We start from the raw sequence: 21,720 nt of genomic DNA, 5'->3' as shown, positions 1-21,720 counted from the left end.
TTGTTGACGATGCGGTGGAAAAGACGCGGGTACACGAGACATTCCTGGTAAATCAGAATGAAGATCTGACGAAAGAAACCCTGAACCATATCAGGCCATAGGGCTACAAAAATTTCAGGAGAACACATATAGATAACCACAGAGGAGCGAAAATGATGACAGCGGAGAGGGATTTTGCGCATCTTTTCCATGAACTAGAGAATGACAACGATGCACCTGCACGACCGTGGTTTGGATCTGGGTTGATCCTTCCCTTCATGAAAGGCGACATTATCTTTAGATCCATCATAGACCTAACGGATCAGGCATACAGAAGACCGAGCAGCCCACACCACGACCAGATCTGGAGGTTAGTTCATGCCACAACGCCGTACTACTCTGAATCACTGCTCCAAATCGCAAAAAAGGGTAATATATGGGCAGTGTTGACAGGAGCCTAGAAATCCCTATTGCCGACCCTACCAAATGGAACACAAACAACCTCGTTCCATGTCTTACTGGACGTTGTGGGTTTGGATCGACATCTCATCATAGCAATATGGGATTATACCCCAGAACTGGCAACAATTGAACCTAGATATCAAAAGGGTCTCTCAGACAAGCAGAACAATGATGACTTTGCAGGATGGATCATGATGAAGCACTGTGCGGAGGAAACGAGATGATTAGATCTGACATATTCGGGCACAGGGTTAACAGATCCAACAACACCGCAGGAGGACACACACCCAATGGAGGAGGATCTGACACAAACCTTCATTAAAACGCTGGAAGGCAAGACTATTTGCTGGAGGATCTGGGAAAGGAGGAAGATACATGAAATAAAAAACAAAATCCAAAACCAACTCAGTATACCAGCATACCGACAAAATCTGATATGCTTAGGCCACAATTTACAGGACAATCTCACACTCCAGGATTATGGCATCACTGCAGACTCAACTATAATAATTAATGTGCATTTGAAGGGTGGAAGTGTTGGAACTAACCCAAAAGGCACAAGAACATTTAAGGAAGCAGTCAAAGGTAAGGGGAAAATGCAAGCCAAAATCGAAACACCACTCGAGCTTCCAGGACCCTACATTGTAGAACAAAAATCTGAGAACCCTACACTTACCATCATACTGCCTGAGGTAAAAGAGCTATACATAGATCTCTATTGTAATTCAGTTATATGCAGATTCAATGGGTTTTGGCCTAAATCTAATGTTTTGCACTAATGGATTTACGATACCTGGTCCCCAGCCTGTTAGATATACTTATGCCCCAAAGGGTTCTTTATAGTGAGTTTCAGAACAACACAAGAACGGAAACATACCCTCAACAAGGGGCCATGGTTCTGGGGCAACGCAGGACTATTTATGACCCCGTGGTTTCCAGAATTTGATGCCAACATTATGGTGGTATCAAAGATGCCAGTGTGGGTTAGGTTGCACAACCTCCCATTACATTTATGGCATCACAGTGTTTTAATTGCCATAGGGAATGTATTGGGAAAATTCCTAAACACTGAAGAGGACAGAATCACAAGGGGGATATTCACATTTGCTAGGATATGCGTTGAGGTAGACCTTAGTGAGGGATGACTAGAAAGCATAAACTTGAATTTTAAAAATACACAGTGGACACAACCACTAGACTATAAAAACACTACCTTCTGATGTTGTGGATGTCTACAAACAGGACACCTCCACAGTGCCTGTCATAAAGAAAAACAAACTCCCAAATGGAACAAGAAGCAACAAAAAGAGCCAAAAGGATGGCAAAATACAGCCCCCTTGGAGGAAGAAGTAGGAAAAGAAGAAACAACAACATACAAAGCAGAAACTGAGAATCAAAAAGACTAAAACAACACACTAAAGGAGGAGGAAGTCCCCAACAATCAAATGCAACACAAAGCACCTCAACTAACAGGAATGGAAATGACAGGCATCAAGCGAACTGATGGATTATAAGTATCCGATTCTGACAAAGACACTTCCATTGAAAATCAGCTTTCCATTGTAACAACCACTCCCAACACTAGAGGCTGGTGAAAGGTGGAAAAAAAGAAAGGGAGAAAAGAACAATTTTATTTTTATTTTTTTATTATTTTACTTTTTGTCTGTCTTGTATCCTGTGAAAATAGGTACATGCCATATGCATATGCCTTTCAGCATCTACAAAATGTAATTTTATCTTATGAATAAAATTACGACTTTTTCCACAGGGAAAAAACTGATATGTGACATTTAAAAAATATTAATAATAAAAAAAAATTGAATGTGATCATAAAAAATATTCCAATATGCACGATTAAGTAATATTTACGTGTATTTAGGATATATGAATAACAAAAAAAAACAAATTAATATGAACAATATGATCCATAAATAACATATTTCAATGTTTAGAAGGATATATGAATAAAAAAAAGCAAATTAATATGAACAATATGGTCAATAAATAACATATTTCAATGTTTATATATATATATATATATATATATATATTGCAAGCATTCTCACTATTCTACATTTTCGGCCCTTTTAGTTCATAAATTTTAGTCATTTTTGTTTGAAACGTAGTAAAGGTTTATTAGAATTACAGGTTTAAGTTGGGTAATAAAATTTGTTGGAATTGAACTTATCTATGCATTCCAAAATGTGATCCCCCTCTCAACCCAAAGGTGAGAGAGAGTTTGTTAGTACTAGGCCAACCCTCACTATAGATTCACTTAAGAGTGCAACAAAGTTACTCTATTCTAGAGCGTCAACATGTCAACTTACAAGACTTAAGCGTAGGTGGGGAATATAACAACTATTCCGCCCAACCACCCAAGCTAAACTCAATTAACACACACACACACACACACATCTTATTCACATATATATCAAGCGCCCGAGGTTCAAATATCTAGAGGTGCAATTTCCTTTCCAAGCTTTTCACGCTAAAAGCAGTTTGTACCTCAAGGAATTTGATCTCTCTCGACGCTTGCTAGATCTGTGGTTAAAATGGATCGATAATGGTTGTTAGTGAAATGAAGGTGTAAAAGTGGGTTTAGACACATGGAAACCATATTGAACTAACATTTTGGTCTAATTTATCAACTTTTGGATGATAAGAGATGCCCCCCAATGTACGAGTTAGGAGCATGTTGTATGACCAAAATACATTAGTTTTTTATTTTTATTTTTTATGAGTGAATGATTTAGTCAAGGAGAGGAGAGCCATGGGAAAAAGAATCACTTGAGGAAGAGGCTTCAATGTACCACCTATCACAAAGAGATCTTGAAGTGATGAGTGTAGATGATTTCAATTGGGATGAAGTAGGCATACCCATACTTGTTGAATAACTCAATATAAATTAATACAATGGTGTTCATAGCATAAAGGGATCAAGAAATGTGAGACAAAATAAGGTCTCAAAGATAGTACATTAGATAACTAGCAATAAGGGGCCAAAGTACAAAGCAATGAAATAAATATTCCCATATACATATTCCTAGAGACAAGGAGCCAAGACAAACATCATAAATATTATTGATTTGAATACATGGAATCTAATGACCCCTAAAAAGGTGAGGGGTATGGAAGCAACCCAAGAAGCCCTATTGAATAAGAAAGGGGCTCCAAGGATATTAAATGAGCTAATTGAAGGAAAGCTCAACTTAGGGGATCTAAGAATGGTAAAACTGAGTAAGTCAAATTGAGGGAACTATATACGAGGTTGAATCACTTAGAATGGAATGCTGAAAACTAGAACATGTGGGGAATTACTTAAAGAGAAATCCCTTCTCGAGGTCTTAAATAACTCACACATGTCCAGGAAATCTAGTACAATCATCTTAAGTACTGAACCATCAAGTGTATGATTCTAAAATGTGTGACGATGAGTTGTAGTCAAGTATGTGAGAAATAACCGAGTAAAATAATATTAAGGTCTCTCTCTACTTAGTTTGAGTCATCCACCTTAAGGAATATGAGTCCAAGATACATTATCCTCTAAGCCATATCCCTAGAATATAGGTGTTGAAGTCGATAAGAGAAGGCACACTAGAGTCATGGAGAGTCTCGAAAAGTAGCAAGAGGTAGAAAGCATGATGTGACTGATAGAGAGTGACACCAATGGGGGATGGGAAGGCACTGATAGGTAGTCTCAAAACTTCCCTCACTCAAAGCATAAAGGAAAGGTTGAGTTGGAAGCTACTAAAAAAATTCCACGGGGAAAGGCCAATTACTAGGAAAATGATTTTCAAAGATATATCACGAAACCATGTGGGTAATTAGAGGCCCAATCTCGATTGCACATGATGGGTATGATGAACAAAGATGTTGGAAAATTGTAGCACAAATCATTATGGAACTAAATAGACCCCATGGGACATAAAGGTGACTCATCACAAATTCTCTAAACAAGGGAAACAAGGTGATGCTACCATAAACTAAACCAAGGACTTGAGAAGCATAAGTTCTCCCTCGTACTTCCAAAAGGGTGACAAATGGAAAAGTATTAAGGTGGAGTCCCATGGGGGAACTAAATGGGGATATGAAGGGGTAACAAGAAGATAGAAGCCCTAAGAAATAACCAAGTGATGGTAATATCAAAGGTGAACACTGCAAGTGGAAGTGATTAGCGGTAAGGGTGTTAATGGTAATCTCCTTGGAGTGGAAATATCCTAGGTGAAGCAAAGGGATTATGACAAGTGGTAATCCAACAAATGGAAACCAAAAATGGGGGGAGTCATGGGGTAAATAGGCTATAAACATTGTGAGAATAAATGCATGTCGTTCCAACTTTAGGATGTGTTGAAGAATCTAGGGCAAGCAAAGTTAAGATGATTCTTCGTTACATGATAACAATTTGTGAAGTATTTAAACAATTTAACTTAGCTTGATGTTTACTTCATTATTTGTATGTGTATGTTAACTTCATCAAACTACTATCAAAATAAAAGATACAAGAACACAAATGTTTGGCTCTCTGCCAAGGAAAAAACCTCTCCCTCTTGGAGAGGAAAACCCATGCGTAAATTATTCTTATAGAGATTCCATTGACTAATACCAAGATCATGACCTTTGACAAACTCTGCCTCTCCAAGACCAAGATATCAATTCTCCTTTCTATCGTTGCTGAGATCATCCTCATTGCTACACCATTCAAGTTGTTATTGTTGCATCACTGAGATCTATGCTGACTTCTTCTTCATAATGTCATTGAGATCTCTTGGCTAGATTGAGTTTATGACCTTTAAGTCCTAAAGTCATAACTTGGGATAGGATCCTGACTGTGCCTGTGCCATGATGAAGTCTTTTCCTTCATTATCATGTACTGAGATAGTCCTTGTTTTCATTGATGAGACTGCTTCTTCGAACTATGATGAGGGTATGGTATTGCTTCCTCTCATTTTGAAGATACCGCTCCTCATCATTTGCACCGAGATTATGATAATCATAAGGATTGTATCTATCCTTTATCCGAGACTAATATCTACTTATTCTGAGACCTAATTCAGTAATACCAAGACTGTATCATGGTAGCCTTTCCTTAATAATTATTTGACTGTGTTTATAATGAGTGTTATTGTAGGAGCACCAAGTTACAAGCATATACATATATACACCGAGGCTGCTAGGAGACTAAATACTGTTTATTATGATGCTAAGATAGTACCTCTATTTTTCTTATGCAAATACACAATGATACTTTCGTTATGCGAGATTTGTCTGCTCCTTAAGCACTCGAGTTTATGACTGCACCTAAAACCCAAACGAGGTGCAGTTAAACCCTTTTCTGTGGCTCAGCTTCATGTGGAATTTCAGAAGACTGCAGCTCCTCTTCATGACTATGGCTCTCTGCAGCTACATGTCTTGACTGCAGCTCCTGTGGCTACATCCCTTGACTGCGGCTCCTATGGTTACAACCCTTGATTGGGGATCCTCTATACGAGTTCAGTCTTGCCCATTTCTGGATACCCCAACAGGGGTATTTATAGTGGTTGTGTCATATATCCAAGCCAACGTGAACCTCTTGAACCGACGTGACCTTCAGTTGAGCCGACATGTCATTTAAATATATATTTAATTTATTCATTGGAGCCGACATGATGTATTTCCTTATCGCTTTGCTTACAGACTTTGGAAGGCTTGTTTGAGGCATAGATCTTAGTCTTGAAGGGCCGTTAGACAACTTAGAATACTTGTACATATTTACATGAACTCATAAAGAGTTTCTACATACATGACATGACTCTTTGACAAATAAATAAATCCTAAAGACATCAAGAAGAAGTCTTTTAACTAGAGAAACTTCTTTCTCATGAAACCCATGTAGCAAGATTACAAAAATAGTTTATTTCCTTTTATTACATCAAATACAAAGATCATGTCATTATGAAGACCAAACTTAGTTACACTTTCTTCAATATGATGTAGACCAACTGAATTATATTGAATTTTCTAAGTCTATCCGTTAGAAAATTAATCTATAGTCTGCTAGTTTATTTCTTCTACTTGTAAATTCTGAACAAGCTATTTAAAACATTTAAATACTGAAATAAACACAATACGGTCACAACATCTATAGATCATCAATTGAAGGAAAACAAGCACACAAGTGACACCATTATTTTTGGACAAATGTCCCGGGAAAAACCCAATGCGGGAAAACCGGTGTAGCTATTCAGAGGGTTATATTATTATGCAGTCTTTCTGTGCACAACTGGGTGCCTAACCGGCTCACCCGATATAGAAAAATACACAACAAAAATACCTCTATATCCAGAAATAGGTATTCAGAAAACTTGTCCCACAAAACCCTCTTCGGCACAACTAAAGCTCAACGCTGGCCCTTCTGGCCTTTGCGTCGGGCTCCTGCTGACCTGCGTTAGCCCCAGGACCCTCTACGTCAGCCCTCTGAGGCACTGCACAGCCTCTGGGACCCTATGCATCACTCAGCAGCCTCTGTGTGGATGACACAATCCCTCTAACCTCTGTGCTGACTCTACTGGGCTCTGCGTAGCCTAGACTAGTTGCTGCTCTCACTCTCTCTACTTCTGCGATAGTCTCTTAGTACTATCTCTGCCTCTTTGCCTCGTACTCACTACCCCTCACTGCTGATCACTGATTCAACTTTTCTTATCAACCCCACTCTAGCAAAATGAATGACTGATCACTCTGGTGTGTTCTCCAATTGACCCTCAAGCCTCTTCTTATACTTTTCTCGTTGGTCCTTCAACGACCAAGATTAAATATCTAATCAAGGTCTAAGATTAGATTCGGCTTGATCCATGACTTTTGGAACCTTCTAACCCAGTTTTATATTAATACCCATTAATATTTTATTTTTCTCAAGTTTAGACTTAGGAACTACATTAAAAATATTAATTATTTTAATATCTCCCAAATCGCATACAATCTGTCCAAACCATTTCTAGGTCTTGGAGATCTCATGTTCTTTAGCCTCTTCACCAATTTTCATGGCTAGAACACATCCAATGCTACTCCAAATCAACATCATCTTGTTTGAGGCATAAATCTTGGTCTTGGAGGGCTGTTAGACAACTTAGATGACTTGTACATATTTACATGAACTCATAAATAGTTTCTACATACATGACATGACTCTTTAACAGCTAAATAAATCCTAAAGACATCAATAATAAGTCTTTTAACTAGAGACACTTCTTTCTCATCAAACCCATGTAGCAAGATTAAAAAAATAATTTATCTCCTTCTATTACATCAAATACAAAGATCATGTCATTATGAAGACCGAACCTAGTTACACTTTCTTCAACATGATGTAGACCAATTGAATTCCTAATCTTAAAGGGACTGAATGGCATGGGGAACAAAATATGACAGGAGTCACTTATTCTAGGGCACCCATGGCAGGAAGGATATATCACCTGATAGTTGGCATATGCAAGACATGGATGGGCTGATATTTCTACCAAAGTGAGGTTGTTCTTACAAGCATTTTTTGGGAATGATATGAAAATTCAATAAACTAAAGGCGGAGTATTCTAAGCTAAATGATAAGGGAACTAAGCATACTGGAGACTCATATCCTTGATTGAACATGGTTATCCATGGTGAAATTCCACTTATATGTAAAAAATATGAGAGTAAAGTGGTGCCCAAGTAAGAGAGACAATTAGGTAGAAATGTAAAGTAAAAAGGACATGTTTTAATGCTTCTTGGTAGAATGGCTTTAGATGAAGTATCAAAGTTAAAAAAATCCAAGTATAAAGTTTTGAAGAGATCAGAACCATGATTCCAATGATGTATATGGTGTGTCGATCAAAGTTCATTTGCGCCAAAAGAAAAATGGTGATTTTCTTATAAAAGGGACTTTACCTCCAAAATCTACATCATTTGTACACTTGTTGGGGACTAATATTGGAGAGGATCAGTAGAAGGCCTAAATCTTGGTGATATCATTATGGAAAGATTGATTGTCAAAATTTGGATTTGCAACTTTCAAGTTGGTTGGATTATCTCACCAACTTTAGACGTTTAGTTTTTTAGTTTAGGTCCTAAATGGTCACGGGAGACCCCTTGGCCAATTTTTGAGGGCCAACATAGATAATGTGTCTTGCTCCTATATTAGGGTCATGGATATAATCCTCTTATATGTGATGGACAATGCAAGAAATAGGGAATTTTCCATATTGGCCAAAATTAGTCTTTTGAGCTAGAAATTGGTATGGGGGTTAGAAGGGTAGGACAAATTGATTGAGACCCAACTTTTAATGAAAATAATGACAATTGATTTAAAAAATATGGTTTTATATAAGCACGGTAAATTTTAGAGTCCCACGGAGGGAACGATATTTCAAACAGATCCACACATACACTCAGAGGAACAAGGTGGTGATAGGAGCTCTAGCTTGGTATGTGTTGCTCAAGTTTGTTGAGAACTCACTAATGAGAGTGGGGGAGAACCTCTTAACATGGATATTGAAATACTATGACCTAGAGGTAAAGGTATTTGAGGTATCAGGCCAACAGAGAAATATAACCATTGAGGATAACTACTTTGTAAAAGGTTTCTTCCTTTGGGAGTGGTGGGTGAGACTCAACCACTATTGCCTTAGAAGAGGCACGTAGAGGAGTTTTTGGATACACATTGTGTGCAGGGGCGAAAGTGAGGCACTCAATCATCTAGTTGATGGATATAGAGAGGCTAGATATGTAAGCTATAGTCATGACAATGATCTACATATTTGGTAGATATTCACTCCACAAAGTATCTATAAGGAAGATGTTTTTAGTAAAGAGTGTACCAGTAGGGAAGAACCCAAGCAAAATTGTCTCCTAAACCTTTAAGATCTGAGCACATAAGCCTTGAATCTCAAGAACCACCTTAACTTGAAAGGCTAAGTCAAGAAAAACCAATGGCTCAACCATAATTTATTTTCTTGAGCGATCTTAAGAATGTGTGTGACAAAATCCCATTATTTCAAGTTATTAAAGATCTACCAATTTACTAAAAAGTTGTGAGATAACTCTATTTAAGGAGGTATGGCTCAATAAGAAAGGATTCCCAAAAGTCCATGTCATGGGAAAACTATTTGATATTATGAGGGGGAAATTAATTACAACAAACTATTATGACCCCGGTAGCCTAATTCACAATGTGTGTATCAATAATATTGTTATTCCAAACTTGTTAATTAGCTCAAGTGCCACCATTAATGTACTAACATGGGAAATTGTAGAATACTTTGGACTCTTTGACCTTAGAGAAACCCCCATTATGCTTTAGTTAGTCGATAGGTGAACAATTAAACCATAAGGAATTCTAGAGGAGATGGTAATATCGATAGAATCATGGAAATATCCTGCCAACTTCATGGTTCTCCAACCTAATTCCACTTTGGGAGAATACCCTATAGCCCTTGGGTGGCCATGGATAACCACTACATACACATATATCGGTTGTAGATCTAGGATTTTGACAATATCCCATGGAACCTCTACTAAATAGATGATCTTATATCCACCCACCCAACCTAGAGTAGACCTTGAAATATCTTTCTGAGTTGATGGAGATGATAATGATGAGGAAAAGGTAGCTCATCAAGTCCTCAAGACTGAAAAATACCTTGCCATTAGGTAGAAAGCTAAGGATGATGAAATCAATTATTTTATTGGCTCCTCCTCCTCCAAACCCTCTAACGCACATGTGTAGAATTTCCCACTGTAGATCACCTGATAATACAATATACTAAAGCAAAATACTTGATCTACTTCTACAAACAAACTTGCGGAAGCTTAATCGATTTTGAGCAAGATCAAATAGAACACATATAACAGATAATGATAAATCAATCACACATGAACACAGAAGAATACTCTGGGGAAGCCTCAGCTAAAAACCCCACTATCTGTATTATCGTACAAGTGGAAATATCTCTAGATTACACAAAGCTTTAGCTCACAAGCTATCCAACTCTCAGTACAATCCCTCAATGCTACTCATAGATTGAATAGACACAACATATGCCTTCCTCCAATCCTCCAAGCCTCCTATTTCCTTGTGCAGTTTCTCCTGGGTCCTTCGGCTGCCACTTGTGTGAATTCACCTCTCACACAACTCGCCAAACTCATAAGTAACTGTGCAATCTTAAAGGAATGAATTCCTTCTGCATGCAAGAGATATCCTCAATGGAATATTCCTGCAACTGATAGTACACTGTCTCATCATTTGATCTCAACTAGGTCTCTGAATGAACTGACATGCATGAGTTATTTAGGAGAGAATACTCAGTTATCTGAAGTACCATAGTTACATGCATGCATGCATTAACTAACTGAACTCACAATCAGTTCCACAAAATGTTGGAACTAATCTAACTAGACTTAACTCAGTTAACTGAGCTAACTAATTACAACTCAAAGTAAAACTCATCCTGATCACTTTAATTAAGGGATAACTTCCTCAATAAAAGGGAAAATTGTTGCATGTCTTCACATAGACTTCATGTTTGATTTTCTTCAACTAATTAACTCAAGATGAATTAATTAATTATTTTTCAAACAATTGCTAAGATCAAATTCGAATTTTAATTCTCAATTTTAGTTCAGGGACTAACTAAAATTGGAATGTATCCCGAAATGCTATTTATAACAATGTTATTTTTAGCACTTCTATATTTAGCATTTCTTGTTGCTATTTTCAACACTCCCTCTCAACAAGAAAGGGATTATCTGTCACCCTAATCCTATCTCTGTGGAACTCGAATTTGCATTTTGACAATGCCTTAGTCAAAATATCTGCATCCTGCTCCTCGGTCGAAACATACAACAACAACATGATCCTCTTCACCACACAGTCTCGAAGATGATGATACTGGATATCGATGTGCTTGGACCTGTCATGAAATACTGGATTCTCAGAGAGTTTGATACAACTCTGATTATCGCAATAGATCACAGTTGGATCCATCCTCTGACCAAACAATCCAACTAGAATTTTCCGCATCCAAATGGCCTCACATGCTGCCTGACTGGCAGCCATGTATTCAGCCTCTGCTGAGCTAAGTGCAACTGACCTCTGTTTCCTGCTGTACCAAGAAACTACAGCTGAACCAAGGTTGAAAATTCCTCCTGAAGTGCTCTTCCGTGTGATGGACTCCCTACCCAATCTGCATCGGTGAAGCCCTGAAGCTTCACTCCCTCTGTCCGTTTATACCATAATCCATACTGAGATGTGCCTCTAAGGTATCTCAGCACATGCTTCACATCATTCCAAAACAGCTTGGTAGGCTAAACCATAGCTTGACTCAGTTGGTTCACCGCAAAGCGCAAATCTGGTCGTGTGTTCTCTAAATACATCAATGAACCCACAAGCTGCCGATAAATAGTAGCAGCTACTACCTCACCTGAAGTGGCATCCTCCTTCCTCCAGTTACCAGCTAGAGGAGTCTGCATGGGCTTGCACTTCTCCATGTGTAATCTCCCGAGTATCTCATTGGAATACTTGCCTTGAGATGCAAACACTTCCCCATCCTTCTGCCACACTTCCATGCCTAGAAAGTAGTGCATAAGACCCATGTATTTCATCTCAAAATCTCTTGCAAGGTCCTCCTTGAAAGATTTGATCAACTGATCATCACCTGTCAATATCAGATCATCAACATAAAGAACAATGATCAATGGCTTACCTTCTACCATGATGTGGTCAAGGTTCGCATTTGCTTCACTCTTTGTGAAGCCCAACCCGGTGAAATAGCTGTTGATCCTAGTGTACCAAGTACGAGGTGCTTGCTTCAGCCCGTACAAAGCTCTCTTGAGTCGGCACACATGCCACTCACAATCGAAGGTCTCAAAACCTTTCGACTGCTCTATGTACATCTCTTCCTCAATCTTGCCATTGAGGAACACAATCTTCACATCCATCTGATGGATCTTCCAACCCATCTGTGCTGATAGTGCCAACATTGATATGATAGATGAGTACCTTGCTACAGGAGAAAAAGTCTCATCATAGTCGATCCCCTCGACCTGTGAGAAACCACGGGCAACAAACCTTGCCTTATGTTTCTCAACACTGCCATTAGCTGCTTGCTTTACCTTATAAAGCCATTGGGAATTCACCACTGACTTGTCCTCCGGTCTTGGGACAACATCCCAAACATTTTTTCGAACGATGAAGTCGTACTCATCTACCATATCATCAACCTAGACTAGTTGTTGTACTGCTTCCTTGAAGGAAGATGGTTCGATCTCTACACGCCCCCCAACAAGGGCCATGTAACTAGTGTACCGCTCGGGTGATCTCCTCTGTCTGCGCTGAGAGGATGGTTGTCCCACGTTCTCTCTTGCACCCATCATCAATCTGTCAGCTTCCCTTGAGTGTTTCCGCCCATCTCTAGAAGACTCTGCATGAGTGGATGTCTCCACTCTGGATCCTCTACATGCGGCTGCTCCGCATCAGTCTGAGGCTCCTCCTCCTTAGGAACTAAAATTTCCTCCTCTGCATGCAACTTGAGCTCCCTCTAAAGGGAAACTCGCATGGCCTTCTACTCTTTGAACTTTAGATCTCTGCATACCACTGTCCTTTGACTGGTAGGCAAGAACACCCAATAGTTGTGGGGTGTATCAGTGTACCCCACAAGTATCCCCAACTCAGTTGTTAGATCTAGCTTCTTCCGGGCATCTTTGGTCACATGGAAATAAACCGATGATCCAAAGATCCTGAAGTGACCCACATCTGGTCTCTTCCCGGAGAAGGCCTCCACTGGTGTCTTCATCCCCAATATACAATGCAGGCTTCTATTCTGCAAGTATACTATTGTATTGCATGCCTCAGCCCACAAATGAAGTGGTAGGCTTTGGTCATGCAACATCGCCCGAGATGCTCCCACAATTGATCTATTCTTCCTTTTGGCCACCCCATTCTGCTGTGGGTTATGGGGTGTCGTCAACTCCCATTTAATTCCTTCTGCAACACAAAAGTCCTTAAACTGTTGGGGGACATACTCTCCACCATTGTCACTTCGCAAGGCCCTTATTTTATTTCCATATTCTTTCAACCAAGGCTTTGAACTCACAAAACCTTGAGAAGGTTTTATCCTTCTTCTGCATGAAGTAGATCCAACATCTACAAGAAAAATCATCAATAAAAATAACATATTACCTTTGTTTAGCGGTGGAGGCTGTCGAGAATGGTCCACACACATCTGTATGAACTCACTCCAGGATTGCTCTAGCTCGACTGTCTCGATCCTGAAAGGAAGATTTTGCATACTTACCTAAGGTAAAACCTTTGCATGTATCCACTTGCTCCAGTTTTCCCTTAGGAAGTCCGGTGGAAATCTGCTGCATGATCTTCAAGGCCCCATGGTGCAAGTGGCCCAATCTTCTATGACATAGCATGTCAACATCTTGGCTTTGCACCAACTCTGCTTTGGAACTCAATGCAGCACAATCATCTACCTCCAGCTTGTAGAGATTCTTTACTCGAATCCCAATCCTCTTGGTTTGTCCAGTGCCGATATGCCTCAAGAATGCCTTTCCTTTACTAAAGACTACATCATAGCCTTTGTCTTCCAACATAGCGACGAACACAAGATTCTTCTTCAGGCCAGGCACATACTTTACATCAGTCAGGGTGAGAGGAGCTCCATGCTCCCTCTGAAACACAACTGTACCTTCACCTGAAACACGGTACTTTCCATCATCGCCCATCTCGATGTGCATCTGGAGGTCCTTCTCCTCCAAGGTACTGAATAGACTCTTGTCGTCGGTCATGAGGAATGAAACTCCACTGTCCAGGTACCAAACACACCCCACCATCGATGAAACCATGCATGCGATGAGGGTGAAATCCAATTCGAACTGTGAGGCCAGTGCCTCGCCATCCGATCCTTTCAAGGATCCCTTCTTGAATTTCTTCTATGGACAATTTGTAGCATAATGGCCCACCTCATGACAATGAAAGCATCTCACTTTCAATTTCTCAATCTTCTTCCCACCATGGGAAGAACTCGATTTGGAATGGGACACCTTCCCTTTCCCTTTCCTCACATTACTCGCTAAGGCTAGATTTTCTTCATCATCTTGCTTTGATGAAGATCCATCTCTGGTGCTTCTCCTTATCTCCTCTTGCATCAGATCCGACCAAAGTCGTTCCCAATCTGGCAATTTCTCTCTTCCATTTACCGAGTCTCAGTAGTTATGCTAGCTCTTAGGAAGACTGAGGAGAGCAAGACTCATCATGTCATCATTGGCTGTCGTGATTCCTACACTTCCAAGCTCATCCTTGCAGGTGGTGAGCTTGTTTAGACATGTAGAGATCGTGTCTCCCTTTTCACACTTGATTTTCCAAAGCTTGTCTTTCAGCGCCAACTTCCTCTGATCGTTGTTGTTCTGATATAGATCCTTCAATGTTTTCCACAATGAAAATGGTGTCTCCTTCCCATGGAGACTCGAGATAATGTCGTCTCGAACTCCCTCCAGAAGGATCCTCCTCGTTCTAGCTACACATTTCTTCCATTCTGCCAATTCTTGGGCATTAGCGGTTGCTGGCTTGGGGATTGTTATCACTCAGGTTGTCCTTCTGGTCGGCATCAAAAGGATACGGCTGAGGTAACCACAGATCAATCTTTGGACTGCAAGTTCTAGCCCACCTGCAATCAGAGAGGGCTCTCTCTTTTTTGATTTAGCGTTGTTGATCTTGTTTTTAGGCTAGTTATTGAATTCAAGGGGTTTTGTTTTGTTTTTTGGTGGGAAGGATGATGCTTTCAAGTAAAGAGGCAAGGATAGCATGAAAGTTTTAGAACCATTGGGCGTGGAGTCAAGGAGTAGGACTGCTGGTGCGTTCTCTTGGTCACAAGAAGGAATATGGAGCAAGCTAGCTGCATATGAAACAATCATTCAAGGTAAAAGAGATGGATTAAAGGCTAAGGAATGAGGGGCAATTAAGGATCTCTCGTTCAGATTAGCAAAAAGAAGACAAATGAGCCCTATCTAGGAGCAGTTAAGAATTCCTAGGTAACAGTCATTCATATATGAAAATAGGTCAAACATGAGCCATAACAGAATTCATATTCATGCCTAATTCAAGAGGAAAACATTAAGAAGCCACAGAAACTGAGCATAGAGTGCAACCAAGCAAATTCTAAACCAATCATTTGTTCTGTGACTTGAGCATATGTGAAATCGAAATAACAGAGATAAGGAAAACTTATTGATTCATATAGCAGCACAAGAATTCCGCATCCAATTCTTCAAACCATCAGACACAGAGCAGTCAGCCATTCCTCCAAACCTTTTCAGCAATCTTTGATTAAGTAAAACATCTCAGATATCCAGTGCGAGTCTCTAATGAGGATTATCAACCAACCAACCCTTTAAACAATACAGAGGGTCGGTATATATAGGGAAAATTATCCAAAAACTAATCTATTACAGCCGACCTAAATAGGTCTGAAAGAAAATGATTACTTTTACCTAATCTTATCCAGAAATAAATGTATGAAAATATCTTTGAGTTGCGCTGAGGTCAGCTGTATCAAAACTGAGTTAATGTCTGTCCTGGGTGGCTTAGTGCAGTCCTCCTGTGATAATTGTGATTTGTCCTTTATCTCCACCTCTAACTTGGTTTTGCTACCGCTTCGCTGGCATTAATGTGCACTAATCCCGACCAGATAGGCTTTTAAATGGCCTTAACTGCTTTGCTGACTTTGATGAAGGTTTTTAATTTTCACCTGATTTGATGTTGCTGAACTGATACTCTTTACCGCTTCCTGATACTCTTTGGCGCTGATCCTGGAGCCTTTAATATCTTCTGAATGGTTTAGACTGTCCCATCGATCCTTCATGGCAGCTGCTCGGCCTTCTGTTGCTTTAAAAATTGTGTTTGCCCCTTTTTGAATGCTTCGCGAAGAAAAACGGGTCATTCTGCGCCTTTCGGGCTCGCTGGGGGCTGCGCGATGAGGGGCTTTCCACTTTGGCCCATTTCCCGTAGCTAGGTGCTAATCGCGCATGAAAAACTGCCTCAGAATTTGAATCTGGGCTTCCTAAGCACGATTTTCGCCTCTCGCGCCTTTTTGAGTGATGACATCAGCAGTGGGTCCCAGTACGGAGGTGACGTCGCAGGGTGATGTCAGCAGATGACGTCAGCAGTACGGCGGGTGACGTGGCAATGGTGAGTTGGCAGTATGGTGATAGGAGGCCGACACAGGCAGATGACGCAGTAGGATAACATCACTGGGATGTGGCGGGGAGGTGACGTCATGGCGAGGACGTGGCGCCGACGTCACCCGGGGGGGCGGTTTGGCGGTTTTCGGCGCACCGCCTTTGCACTGAAGCGGTTTCGGAGGAAAGGGCTCTGCCACACCCGGGAGGGCAACGCGTGGCGGGAGTACGGCGGGAAAACCGCCGAACTCCCGGACGCTAACCCTCGGCATATTGGCATGTGAAAAGACCCGCCCACCATAGATCTTGGCGGGCCAGATCTAACGGCCGACGAGACAGGTAAGTCGGTGGAAGGTTAGGGCGAGGACCCGCCCGCTATTTTATTTGTTTATTCATAGGGCGGGGGGGAGGGGTTAAACATTGGATATGTGGGTTTATGGGTTATGCGCCGGGGAATTAAACGATGATTTAATGTTCAAAAAAGCATTTAAACATTTAACTTTTGGGAATAATGACTGCGGAGGGTAGAAATATGAGGTTTTTTAGGGTGAAGGGATGGGTAAAGGTTATTAACTTAACCAGATGTCAAGTTAATCCCAAGGTTTGAACGTGGAAGGCTAATGTCAAGCTCCTGGTGAACTCAGCATTTCCCAAACTTGATATTATATGGCTATAGTGCCAAGGGATGGGGATATGTACCTAGGGGATTTTTATATTTAGTTTTAGTAGGGGAAGGGGAAACAGATAGGAAGCTATATAGTAAAATTAGTAGTTAATATGACAAGTGATCAGAAAGTGCTAAGTATGTGAAACTTAGGCTGTTAGGGGGGAAAATGATTCATAGAGGAAGTATGAACATGCCTTGAGTAAAGTAGATCTTCACCAAGGCAAATGATGTGGAAATGATGAAACTAAGAGGCTCAAGCAGATCTTGACCTCTTCAGGGGAATTAGTGAGTGATTTGGGGGAAAAGGAAGAAAGGGAGGTTAGAGATATCCAGTTTGAGTTCCTCCAAACAAAACTGCCTTGTAGCTGTGATCTGAAGTACAATATCACTTTAAAACACAAGACTGATCACATATCAACATTCTGCAACCTCAAAGAGTACCTACCCAGCCTACTTATCTAGCATTTTTTCTTCTTTTTGGTTTGGGTGCATTTAGACTTGCAGACCCTACTTTAAAATTTTTCTTTTGGCTGCCCTCCTATCTAATTTTATCCTTATTTCTTCCAAGGGCCCAGATTATGCAGTTGGACTCCTTTGTTTCTCTACCTATCTACAAATCTGCCAAGATTAAGCTGTTTGGACAGATATCAATTCTCTATATTCTAAAACAGGAAATTGAAACCTAGGGAAGCCAAGATTAAGTTGTTTGGACTTCCCTTAACAAAACATTCTTCAAAGATGGTTAAGTCATCAAAATTGGAATACAGTAGTGGCATTTGGACTGGCACACTTTCATGGCCTCTTCTTTGGCCTTTTTCTGGAAATATGGAGCATTGCAGGATGCAAAGTATGACATATTTGGCATGTAAAACTGTCAATCATGAAAGATGAACACCTGTTGCAACAGGAGGCTAACAGTGGCTCCACTTGGGGATGGCTTTTCCTTGTGAAAAAGCCAAGAACAACAGGTCAGACTGCCTTGATCTTCTATTGTTGCTGTGGATTGAAACTTCTTTATGCTGGCTGTTAAAGTGTGAAACTTTGGAATATGAACAGCTCCCTCCTCAACTGAATTACTGTAAACCGCATAGCATCGCCTGCTTTCTTCTGCGTGCTTGATGTTATGTACAGTATTGCTTGAGCATTGTGCCTTTGAAAAACAGAGATCAAAACTGATGTGTTTGCTTTAGCTTTGGTCTAGCAACAGTTGCTGATGTGAATTTAAAAAATGCTCCTCTCTTATTGATACTATTTGACTGAAGACTGCAAGCGGCCCACTGTTTGCTTTTACCATGAATTTATGTGATATGACAGTGCTACTATTGTTGTTTTACTGAGATTAATCCAGAGACAGGGCTTTTAAAGAATGGAATACTGGCAATTGGCTAGGTTTTCACAAACATTGCTGCTGCTCCTCTAACACTCAGATTGCTTACACAAAAACTAAAAACAAAGCGCTGATATATACAAATATCAATGTACAAAGAGATATGTACAGAGCTGGATTGTATCCCTTTAAAAGGGATCATGGTAATGTTTCAGCATTCGGCCATTCACAGGGCCTTCTTCAGCTGTGCTGACCTCTACAGATTTTAGAAAATATGTGTTATTTCCCTGAACAACAGAAATAACGAATGGCCCTTTCCATAAAAAATCAAATTTTGCATGTTTTCCCTTGTCCTCTCTCTATGAATCCCACCTTAGAACTTTGTCACCAATATAGAAATCCTCAGCCTTAGCTCTCTTATCAAACATCCTTTTGAGCTTTTCTTGCAAAATCTGAGCTATGTCATAAACTTTCTCTCTGGTTTGCTGAAGATGAATGGTTTGGTTGATTCTTCGTTGAGTATCATTTGGTTCAGCCTGAATCTCCTGTAACAGTCTGATAGTAGGGATGCCCAAAGATGAAGGAAACCTGGCTTCCATGCCATATACTAGCTCATAAGGGCTCATCCCAATGGATTTCTTTGTTGAAAGTCTGTCTGCCCATAGGGCATTTGTGAGCTTTTTATGCCAGTTCTTCTTGTTTTCTTCTAGCACTTTCTTTATGATATTAATTAGGCTCTTATTAGATGACTCAGCCAAGCCATTACCTTGGGGGTAATAGGCTGTGGAATGCCCCAAGGTGATGTGAAATTTGTGGCAAAAATTGATCATTTTTTTGGATTTAAAAGCAGCGGCGTTATCAGTAATGATCTTCTCAGGGCAGCCAAATCTAGAAAGGATGTTGCACTCAAGGAATTGGATAATGATGGTGTCATTGGCTTGTCTGCATGGGATGGCCTCAACCCACTTGGTGAAATAGTCGGTGGCTGTTAAAATCCATTTGTGCTGGCCTGAGGAAGAGGGATGGATTTCTCCAATGAAGTCAAGACCCCATTGTTGAAAAGGCCTTTCAGTTGAGATGGGTTTAAGGGGCAGGGGCAACAACTTTCTTTTGCCCTCAAAGATTTGGCATTTGTGACATGAAATGGCAAACTTCTTTACATCTGCAAAAAGAGAGGGCCAATAGAAACCAGCCCTTAGAATTTTATCAGCTGTGGATTTCCAATATAGATGTCCTCCACAGTCACCTGCATGGAATTCTTTCATGACATTGTTAGTTTCATTCATGATTAAACAATTAAGAAATATACGTTCATGATTTTTCCAAAATAATGCACCAACTATGACACAAAACTTCGAAGCCTTCATTCTTAAAAATCTTTTCTTAGTTCTGGACAATCCTGGGGGAGCAAACAGGTTTAACAAAACAAAGCATATATCAGCATACCATGGGAATTGCAAAAAGGTTTCACTGATCTGTGGAGTCGCCAGCTCCTGTTCATTGTCCAATTGGTTAATGTCTAAGGCTTGAAAGTTTGTTTCGGACATCAGTTTGGCTAAACCTTGTCCCTTTATGAGCTTGGTTGGTTTTATTTCTATGTCATACTCAAGGATGTTTGCAATCCATTTGCCTCTTTTTCCCTCTAATCCCTCTTGGGTTAATATGTCCTTTATAACAGCATTTGGGACATAGGCAATTACATGCGAATATAAAATGTACACTCGGAAATCTTTGATTGCTTTGACCAGGGCATAGGCCTGCTTCTCCATGATTGGGTATTTCAAAGGGGCATCTCTTAAGGCTCGACTGAAAAATGCAATTGGCTTTTCAGCTCCCTGATCATCCTTTTGCAAAAGAACAACAGCTATGGTGTGATCAGATGCAAAAGAAAATATGATAAAGTCCCTATCAAATTGTGGACTTGTGAGGACAGGGGCTTGGGTTAAGGTAGATTTTATGCCCTCAAAGGCTTGTTTGGTTTCAAGAGACCATCTTACTTTGGCATCCTTTTTTAACATGTTGCTTAACAGTCTTATTAGCTCAGCTAGATTTGGAATAAATCTCCTTAGGAAGTTGATCTTTCCCAGGAATGCTTGCAACTCTTTTATGTTTCTTGGATATGGGATTTGGAGGATGGCTTGGATTCTTTCAGGATCAATTCTAATCTCGTCCTTTGATATGATATGGCCAAGGAGTTTGCCTTCTTCAAGGCCAAAGAGGGATTTTTTGGGGTTCAAGGAAATGCCATATTTCCTGCATGTCATGAATATTTGCCTCAAATGTTTCAGGTGCTCTTGATCAGATTTAGAGAAAGGGGTTAGATCGTCAAGATATACAACTAGGAAATCATGTATTTCTTTGGCAAATACAATATCCATTGCCCTTTGAAAGGTGGCACCAGCGTTTTTAAGTCCGAATGGCATCTTCACATACTTAAATGTTCCCCATGGTGTGGTAAAGGCTGTCTTGTCTTGGTCATCCGGGTGAACCAGTATTTGACTGAAGCCTGAAAATCCATCTAGCAGAGAAATTCTAGATGATCCCACTACTCTCTGCAGAATATGATCCATTTTGGGCAATGGGTAGTGGTCTTTTAGGGAGACTTGGTTTAAATTTCTTAGGTCTACGCATAGCCTAATCTCTCCTGTCTTTTTTCTTGTAGGAACAAGATTGGATACCCATTCAGAAAATCTGATGGGTGCTATGATACCTGCTTCAAACATTCTTTTCACTTCTTTTTCAATCAAAGGGAGAAGCATGGGATTGATTCTCCTCAGTTTCTGTTTGAAGGGCTTTTGGTTTGGTTTTAAGGGAATGGTGTGTTGGATTACTGAGGTGTCATAGGATTTCAAATCCTCATAACTCCAAGCAAATACATCTTGGAATTTTTTGAACAAATCAACATATTTTGGCTTCTGGTCAGGTGGCAAATTTTTGGATAATTTGATCATTTTGGGCTTCTCTGTTGTCCCGATGTTATGTTCTTCTATAGCAGCATTCAGGGGTTGCATTTTTGGTTTCTTGGGAACATCATTAGCATCAAACATGTCTTCCGACGGAGTGAGGCCAGCAGGGAGTAAGTTATCTTTCAGATCAA

The sequence above is a fragment of the Pinus tabuliformis genome, chromosome 8 (assembly GCF_031772625.1).
Source record: "Pinus tabuliformis cultivar Carrire ecotype Pingquan chromosome 8, CPIR1, whole genome shotgun sequence".
Taxonomy (NCBI): Eukaryota; Viridiplantae; Streptophyta; class Pinopsida; order Pinales; family Pinaceae; genus Pinus; species Pinus tabuliformis.
Note: the sequence above shows the minus strand (reverse complement) of the source record.